The following is a 9,514-nucleotide window of genomic DNA, read 5'->3' on the forward strand; positions in this document are numbered from 1 at the left end:
TGGTTGTAAAAAGGTGTAGCAATTCTTAGTTTTGTGCTCAATTCTCACACAAATGATTGCATCTGTCATAATGCTACTTGATGATGGCACTGCCAAAAAAAAAAAGAACTGATTTTGATAACTTGATAGATATACAGTGCCTCGTGGCTCATCTTCAGGACAAATGGCGCTGTCTAGATGCATTGCCTATAGGAGGATCAACACTAGACATGAACAACACTAACGGAGGTCCAGGCAAAAGTAGGAAAACACATCAGAGTGCAACTACCATGTAATGATAAAACTGACCTACTAATGCTAGTTTTTCTGTTATTGGCTGCAATACTGACCCAGCCCAAAAATGTGAACTAGGAAAGTCAAAGAAGAATCCGCTGTCCTGATCTGCGTTCCTCAACTAGGTCATTGATAAGAAAGGTATTGGATCAGCAATTTTAAAGCTCCATGCATAAAAAAGACACATTAATGCAGCTCTGTGTTCATAACTACACAAATGTGGTGTTTTTTTTGTAAATTTATTTAGGAGAGTGGGGAATACAGACCATGATAAAGCAATACATGTCATGCATCACATTAAGGTGTACGTTTTAGTAATCAGTGTTAATTATTGCGTTATCATTGTTCTCTTAACACACTCTAACTCTGCCGATTTTTACTCCTGCTCTGAGGCTGTTAAGTAAACGGTGTTGTGTTGACTCCAGGTCTGTGATAAGCAGTGTTAGCTAGCAGCGTGTTAGCACTGTGTTACAGAGTGAAAGGAATTTGGGGGAAGGTTTAACTAGCTGCACAGCAGCTATCCTGTGTGGGGAAAACCTATGATCCGCAGTAAAGGATCACTGATTATTTCTCAGAGCTGTTGAAAAAAAAAATAAACACATGAAAAAAAGCACATACACACCCGACTAATATTATAAAGTATAAATTTACTTATTTTATTTTTTAAACTACAATTCCTCTACCATCCTCCTATTAAAGGAGCACAGGTTAATCCTCAGAACCAAGTTATGGGGTTAATGAATAAAAAAAACACATTTAAAACCTATACACACCTTTTTATTAATATAAAGGTTTTTTTTTTTAAATATTACCCAGCCATCCCTCCCACCTTAGCTACCTGCATTCATTTCCAGACACGTTTTTATTTCTCTTTTAGGGCCGGTTCACATGATGTGCGCACACGAATCGCACAGAAATGTACTGTGCGTACCCATGTGATTCAGATTGCATACAAAATGCACTCCATTTGCAATCTGCAGCCAATAGAAAGTTAATGACAACCCATATGCAGGTTGCAAAGGCATTGCATTTTCCCACACCTGCCCGCACTGGACTGCATGGTACAAAGGTCCGGTTACAGTGCAGTTTAAAAAGTAGTGAATGCACTACTTTTGATGCAGTGTGGTGTGATTTTAGCCCATTCAAAATGAATGGACTGAAATCGCACTGCACAGAACCACATGTAAATTGCAAAGGAATGCACAGCTTGTTTATGTGCAAATCATGTGTAGGCATAGTATGAACCGTTCCCGAATGGGCTAAAATCGCACTACGCTGCACCAAAAGTAGTGCATGCCCTACTTTTTAAACCGCACTATAACCTGATCGCATGGTACAAGAGTACCATGCGATCTGGTGCGGGCAAACGCACTGCATTTTCAACCTGTCGTGTCGTTACCTTCTTATTGACACCCACTGCAGATTGCAAATGGAGTGCATTTTGCATGCGTTCTGATTGCACAGGAACTCACAGTGCATATCTGTGTAATTCATGTGCTGGCATGGTGTGAACCGGCACTTAGAAAAAGTACATTTCAATCCTATGTGTCAGCTGCCAAGGATCAGACATTCTAAGGCATACATTATTTTTTTTTTTTTTCCTTAGTTCAACCACCGAGTTAAACGAAAAAATGACTTCACCCATTCATACACTCGATTTGTGTGGATGGGGGAATCCTTTCCACTGAGCTCTTGTTTTCTGATGACAGGGATACTTCCCTTCCGTCAGAATACTGATCGGTACTGCAGGCTATACCTGGCAGCACTAATTGATCAGGGAAAAACCCGACATGCTGGCTGTACAGAAGTCAATCTTCCACTCGACTTCTGTACAACCAGCCTGCCCATTACATTGATGGAATTTCAGTCGGTCCCTGCTGAACCAGCCAAATTTTGATCCATGTATACTTGGCTTAAGAAGTGGTCTCATGCAGTAGGAAATATGTACCTCTCTGTCATTGAGGTCTACTGCTCTCCTGTTTCTCAGCGTAGATGTTCACTCTGCTTTGCCATTATATATGAAAGATATGTGAGTGCTGCAGACACAGGGTTCTAGATGAACACATACCCTGCAGTCTCTAATCGTGTTGTCCTGAAGCACCTATTGACCACAATGAGTAGTGAAATTCCTCTTCTACAATGAAAAAAGGCTTTAATACCTGGTCTGACCAAGTTTACACTTTTCTGAGCTAACACAGATTACTAAACATGTACATTCATATACTAACATTGTGTAGTTATCAGAGACAACACCGTAAGGTGAAGATGTGATATTTGGTTCCTACCTTCGTTAACAGTTTTTTAAACACGTCTTAGGGAATTACCACCCTGATTCACTGTGATAAGGCTTAACACTGGTTACTAAACGTACGCCTAATTTAAACATGGGAACCTTCTGGTCAACTGGCAAATATCGTGAGTATTTTTACATATGCATAGAAATGTTTCAAATTCAGCACAAGTAACCTGCTGATAAGAGAAGGGGGCAGAGTCATAGAGAAACTCTTGGTCTGCTGCCGCTCCTTTCGTTAACCAGTCACAGAGTGGGGATGGGGAGTAGATACAGTGAGTATAGAAAAGAATCACCCCCCTTTAAAAAAAAAAAAAAAAAAAACATCACATTTCTTTCATTCACTGACTGACACAGCTCCATGTCTTCTAGATCCTTGGGCTCATGCTGCTCCCTTAAGGAGTAGGACTAGGAAGAAACAATTTAGACTACGCCCCTAAGGCAGTCCCAGGGGGTATACCATCACTTCCTGCTATAGGACTTCAGTTTTTTTCTGCCTAGTCAGGAGTAAGGACCTGGCTCTCGCCTGGGATCTGCAGTCCTGGCATTTTTTCCTTTTTAATTATTTTTTTCTCTTACGTCCTCCGACATTTGCCGCCCCTTCATAATCTTCACCAATGGGGTATTGACCTTTGCTCCGCAGGAGTAGCTAGGCAACAAGATTTGTTAATACAAAAGCTTTTAGCATAATCACACCCCTAGGGGGCGGTCCCCTCAGTCAATACCTCCCTGCTTCCAGCATCCTCAACTCAGTTTGAATTTGCCTAGCTTAGGAGTAGCTGGCTGTTCCTGTGCTGGGGCTTTTCAGTCTCAGCCTTCTATCCTTTTTTTGGTTTTATTTCAAGTATTTTTCTCTTTCTTTTACTTAGCTGTTATTTTATCAGCCTTAGTTTAGTTTTCTTCGGATGAAGATGATTATGCGGACTGGCCGCCCTGGATCCCAGGGCTGAGAGCCAGAAGGTTCCCCAGCCTGCCATCGAGCGTTCAGCTTAGGTTTTGCCCTGGCATATTGAACGACCCATCCCTGTTCGCTGCAGGGATGCTGCCTGTGAGGTGGCTACCTCACTGGACGCCATTTTTGCGGTTTCGCACCGCAGTCCACTGCGTCCTGGCTGCGACACTCCCTGTCATCAGTATAGCGGTTTGTTCGCTGGAGACGGCTCCCCACGCCATCCGGTAAGGTAAGCAACTTTCTATGTGGGGACCTGTCTGTATGGGTGTCGGTCTGTGACTGTGTGACCCCCATGTCTGTGTAAGTGCGGGCTCCCTGTCAGTTCCCTGTGTGGAATAGCTGCCTTTCTGTGGGGGGGGGGGGGGGCTCTCCCGCTCTGCTGTGTGTAATGTATGGGGCAGACTGGGCTCAGACATGCTGTGCGGCGGCTGCTGATGCGGCCCACCATTTTTTTTCGGTAAAAATGTGGTGACCGGCCCTGTCTAGTACAGCGCTGTGTTTCGCGCCAACCGCCGCCATCTTGGCGGCGAACGATCGTGCAAGCACATGTCGGCGCCATTTTCTCGTGGCCTTAGTCCTTCAGCCGAGCGGCCATGTTTGTGGAGCCTTCATAGGCTATATAGGTCGGTCAGTCATTGCATCACTTCCTCTTTCACTGGAACATCGATCGGTGGCAGCAGCCTGTGTGGTCTCTCCAGGTTTTTTTTACCTTCCTTATCCTGTATTTCCTTGCTCAGTGCTCATTATCCCTGCGGGGTCGGTACATTCAGTAGTGTGCGGTGGGCTGCGCTCGCCGCAGTGTTAAAGGGGCAGTTCCTTTACTTCAGTTTATACTGGGGCATGGATTCTCAGGATTGCAAGTTTCCCCCCGCCCTGGTGGGGGGCCAAGGGGCTCCCCCCCCCCCCCGAGGGGGCTGATCTGGCTGCTGTTGTGGCGAACTTGGCTTCTCAGGTGCAGATGCTGATGGCTGATCGATCCGCAAAAAGGGCTAGGTTATCCATTTCCTCTGATTTAGAGGGCGATGTGGCTGCTGTGACTGGCGTGCCCTTCTCGGGGTCTCGCTCATCTCTGGACCTTATGGGGTCTGAGGGGGAGGCTGAGGTAGAAGGGGTTGATACTTCTCCCCCCGGCTCGCCTGAAGAGCTTGCACTCATGGATGAGTTGATTACTTCTATCAAAGAAACTCTGCGTCTGCAGGATGAACCAAGTCCTCCTGCTCTGATGTCCTCTTATGGGACGCAAAGGAAACGCAAATCGGCGCAGGTTTTTCCCTGCCCTGCGGAATTTCATCACGCTGTTGATGAGCAATGGCGCAATTTAAAGAAGCCCTTTACTGTGCCAAATAGGTTCAAACTACGTTATCCATTTGCGCCTTCCACTGACGAGCGTTGGTGTGTGCCGCCTCAGGTGGATCACGCGGTGGCCGTTTTGAATAAATCTACTGCGATTCCTGCTGAGGATACCCCGGTGTTCCGTGACCCTACGGACAGGAGGCTGGAGTCTCTTGCCCGTCATGCCTATATGGTTGCTGGTTCTATGCTGAAGCCTATTTTTGCTTCCATTATGGCGGCCCAAGCTATTGCGGATTGGACGCAGGTGCTTCGGCGCACCCTGGTGGCTGATTCGGCTCCGCCGACCACATTGGCTATGGTGGATCAAATTCATCAAGGTGTCATGTATTTGTGTGATGCGGACTTGGATTTGGTCCCCTTGGCGACGCGCCTGTCCAGTGTAGCGGTGTTGAACCGTCGTCTGATATGGCTGAAGAGTTGGTCGGTTGACCAAACTTCTCGCAAGACGCTGGCTAATTTTCTCTACGCGGGATCTCGACTTTTTGGCGAGGCTTTGGATACTCTGATAAAGGGAGTTTCCGGGGGTAAGAGCACTCTCTTACCCCACACTCACAAGAATAAGTCTTTTCGCGGTAAAAGGAATTCCTCGTTTAGGCCCGCTCAGGGGTCCTTTCGTGCCTTTCGGTTGCAATCCAAAGGCAAGCCTTTCAAAGGTCAAGGCTCCCAGAAGAAGCCGTGGGCGGGTAAGCAGAAGTCCGGCTAGTCCGGTTCCGCTTCCCACGCCAATTCAGCCTGAAGGGGCGCCCTCACCCGCTTCTGGGGTGGGGGGACGTTTGCGCAGTTTTCTATAACCCTGGTTGGCCCGCATTCGGGACAGATGGGTTCAGGAAATCGTTCGATCTGGTTACAAGATCGAGTTTCTCTCTCGGCCGGCGGGCAGATTTTTTCCCTCAAATCTTCAGCTGTCTCCGGAGCGCTTGCAGGATCTGCACCTGGCGGTGCGGGCCCAAGGAGTAGTGGTTCCGGTGCCTCATCGGGACAGATTTCGGGGGTTTTACTCCAATCTGTTCACTGTGCCCAGAAAGGAGGGCAAGGTGCGTCCGATTCTGGACTTGAAAGCTCTGAACCGCTTTGTGCGGGTTCGCAAGTTCCGCATGGAATCCCTGCGCTCGGTGGTGGCTGCCCTGGTTCCGGGGGAATTCATGGCCTCCATCGATTTGAAGGATGCGTACCTTCACATTCCCATTTTCGAGGATCACAAGTACCTTCGATTCGCCGTTGCGGAGGATCACTACCAATTCGTGGCGTTACCTTTCGGTCTCGCTTCGGCTCCGCGGGTTTTCACCAAGGTGCTAGCGCCGATCCTGGCTCTATTGCGAGCTCAGGGCATCTCTGTCTTGGGGTATCTGGACGATATCCTACTTCGGTTTGCTACCAGTCAGGACCTGGTAACCGACCTGTCCACCACGATGCAGACTCTGCAGGAGTTCGGTTGGACGATAAACATTCCAAAATCGACTCTGTCCGTCGGTTCGTCTTCCCTACCTGGGGATGATTCTGGACTCTGTTCAAGCGAAGGTCTTCCTGCCGGAAGCCAAGCTCAGGACGCTTCAGGACAAGGTCAGGTCCCTCAGGGACAATCAATACTCGTCTCTCTGGACATGCATGAGATGTCTGGGATTGATGGTCTCGGCTTTCGAGGCGATTCCCTTTGCCCAGTTTCATACGCGGGGTCTTCAAGCGTAGATTCTGGCCGAGTGGGACGGGCGTCCGCAATCTCTGGATCTACGGATCTCATTGAGCCATCACACCAGAAGGGATCTTCTGTGGTGGCTCCGGTCCCCGGCGGTGTCGGGGGGCAAGTCTTTTCGTCCATTTTTGTGGACGGTGATCACCACGGATGCCAGCTTGTCGGGCTGGGGTGGTGTCCTGGGCGTTCTGTCCGCCCAGGGTACTTGGTCGGAGGAGGAGTCTTCTCCTCCGATCAACATTCTGGAATTGAGGGCGATAAAGCTTTGCCTTCTGCAATGGTCGGAACGGCTTCAGGGTCGTCCGGTTCGGGTTCAGACGGACAATGCCACGGCAGTGGCCTACATCAACCATCAAGGGGGCACCAGGAGTGCCCGAGCGGCTCGGGAAGTGGCCGACATTCTGTCGTGGGCCGAGACGCACGTCCCGGCGATATCGGCAGTTCACATTCCGGGGGTGGAGAACTGGCAGGCGGACTATCTGAGTCGCTAGGTTGACCACGACTAGCCCCACTGGACGGGGGCTGGCCGGCAAATGAAGCACCTCACGAGGTTGCATATCCCTGGTCATGACGGCAGTCACGATCAGAGTCGCGGCGTACCTTTGGGCCACAGCACCCCCTTTCCAATATATTGCGATGGCCTGCTGGAGTGGTGCCCTCCTGATGCCAAGGTCTGGTGAGTAGTGCCCCCCCTCCTTTCTCTGGGAATTGCTGGAGTGGTTGCCGGCCCTCCCTGGGGATGGTAGGCCCCCCTCTGTGTCCTTCCTCCCTTCAGATTTTCCCCCCTCTCCCTAGCTGGGTTCCCGTGTTGGTCGCCCTCATCTGCCCCCTGTCCCCCCCCCCCCGTCCTCTTTTGGGGGGCACGGGTGTTTTTTGGGGTGCGGGGGCTTCACTGGTGCTGAGCCGGAGGGCGGTGAGTGTGTGTCGCTAATGGCCCCTCTTTGGGTACCTGTACCTTTGGTGCTGCAGAGGGGGGTCCACTCCTGGTGGTTCAATTGGGTCCAGTGGGATCCTGGGTCTGGCGTAGCTTTGCGTGGCACCGCCATTTTGCCGTGGATGGTGTTCACTGGCTTCGGTGGCCATGTTTGTGTAGTCCACCGGTTATGTTTTGGGTTTCCCATTGTAAATTGTGGCGGCCATTTTCTTGTAGTCCGGTGCAGTGATGTGCTGCGGGGGCCTCTAGTGTCAGTGTCGGTGCTCCCTCTTCCTCCTTGATCGCAGTGTGGCAGGCTGCTTGGTGCTCTCCAGGTCTGGGGTGGGGAGTTCTAGTGGGTATACGATCCTTACTCTGCTATATACAGCGCTGCGGGTGCGCTGATTCTTGTGGTGCTCCAAACGGTGTGAGGGGGCGGGGGGGTTCTTTTATAAAAAAAAAAAAAAAACTTTTTCATTTTGTGAACAGTGCAGCTCCTATTAACCATGGAGTCTCTGGAGTGTGTATCACCACCTGACCCACTCTTTGAAGCCGCGGGACCCTCTGGGTCTCAGTCTGCCCTGGTGACGGCGGCCCTACTGTCACTTGTGTCAAAGGTTGCTATGACCCTGCAAAGGCAGCCTACGAAAAAGCGCCCCCTGCCTTCACCCGTATCCTCTGCCTCCTCAGAGTCTTGGGTGGATTTGGCCGCCACGTAAGAGTCAGCCCACTGGGTTTGCGTCCACGCTCTCTGAGTGCTCTAACAAGTGAGGACAAATCCTCCTCCTCCTCCGCAGCCATGCATGAAAAAGCGCTGGTGGAGGCTTTGTGTCAGTGTGGGAAACTTTGAAGTTGGAGGACTCAGCTGAGTCTGTGACGCCGGTGCAGTTTGGCACCAGCAAATCTTCCAAGGTGACAAAGGTGTTCCCTTTTCCTGCCTATTTTGACAAGATTGTCACTAGTCAGTGGGGTTCCCCGAAACGCATGGTTGGAATACCTAAGCGCTTCGCTAGGAGATATCTCTTTGAGGAGTCTCTCCTGAAGAAACAAACGGTTCCACCGTTGGTGGACTCTTAGGTTTCCAAGCTAAATAAGGCCACACTTTTGCCGGTGCAGGATTCTCCATCCTTAAAGGATCCCGTGGACAAGAGAGCTGAGGCTCTGGTCCGTTAACTTTTCACTGAGGCAGGTTCAATGTTGAGGCCGTGTTTGCGATCACCTTGGTATCCCAGACTTTAACGGAATGGGCAAAAATTTTACACCAGGATCTGGAAGGGGGTTCAACACCCTCTTGAGCTGGTGGATCAGTTGATCCAGGGGCTACAGTACATTTGCGATGCATCCTTGGATGTGAACCCCTTACCGGCAGGGTATATCTGATGGCGGTGATTATTCGTAGCATAATTTGTTTGAAGCACTGGTCAGCCGACCAGGCTTCTAAAAAGGTGCTGACTGATCTACCATTTGTAGGTGACCGTTTGTTCGGGGCTTCTATTGAAGAGATCATTTAAGGGCCTTAGGGCAGGTAAGAATACATTACTTTAGTAGATTGCTAGGGGCAAGGAACCTTGTCATAAATGTGGCACTTTTTTCTCGGCTCACAAGCAGCCCTTTTGTCCGTCTGGACAACTTCTGCGGAGACTGCTGCACAGAATTGAGGTAGAAGGGATGCCAGTCTTTCTGGTGGCACCAGACTGGCTTCGCTGAGCTTGGGACACAGGCCTGGTAAGGCTGGTAGCAGACGTTCCTTGGACACTTCCTCTCAGGGAAGATCCGTCTCAGGGACCAATCTTCTATCCTGCTTTAGTGTCGCTTGCTTTAATGGCTTGGCCATTGAAAGCCCGGTGCTGAAGGACAGAGGACTGTTGGAGTCGGTGATTCCTACGCTGTTGAAAGCTTGGAAATCTACTTGGAGGAAGGTTTATTATAGAGTTTGGAAGGCATACATTACTTGTTGTGAGGCCTGGGGGGTCTCCTCGTCCCTTTTCTGTGTCCCACCTGTTGGAGTTTCTACAACCAGGTGTAGCTGTACGTTTTGGCTCT

This window comes from Pelophylax lessonae, assembly GCF_965119305.1.
Source record: "Pelophylax lessonae genome assembly, chromosome: 4".
Lineage (NCBI taxonomy): Eukaryota > Metazoa > Chordata > Amphibia > Anura > Ranidae > Pelophylax > Pelophylax lessonae.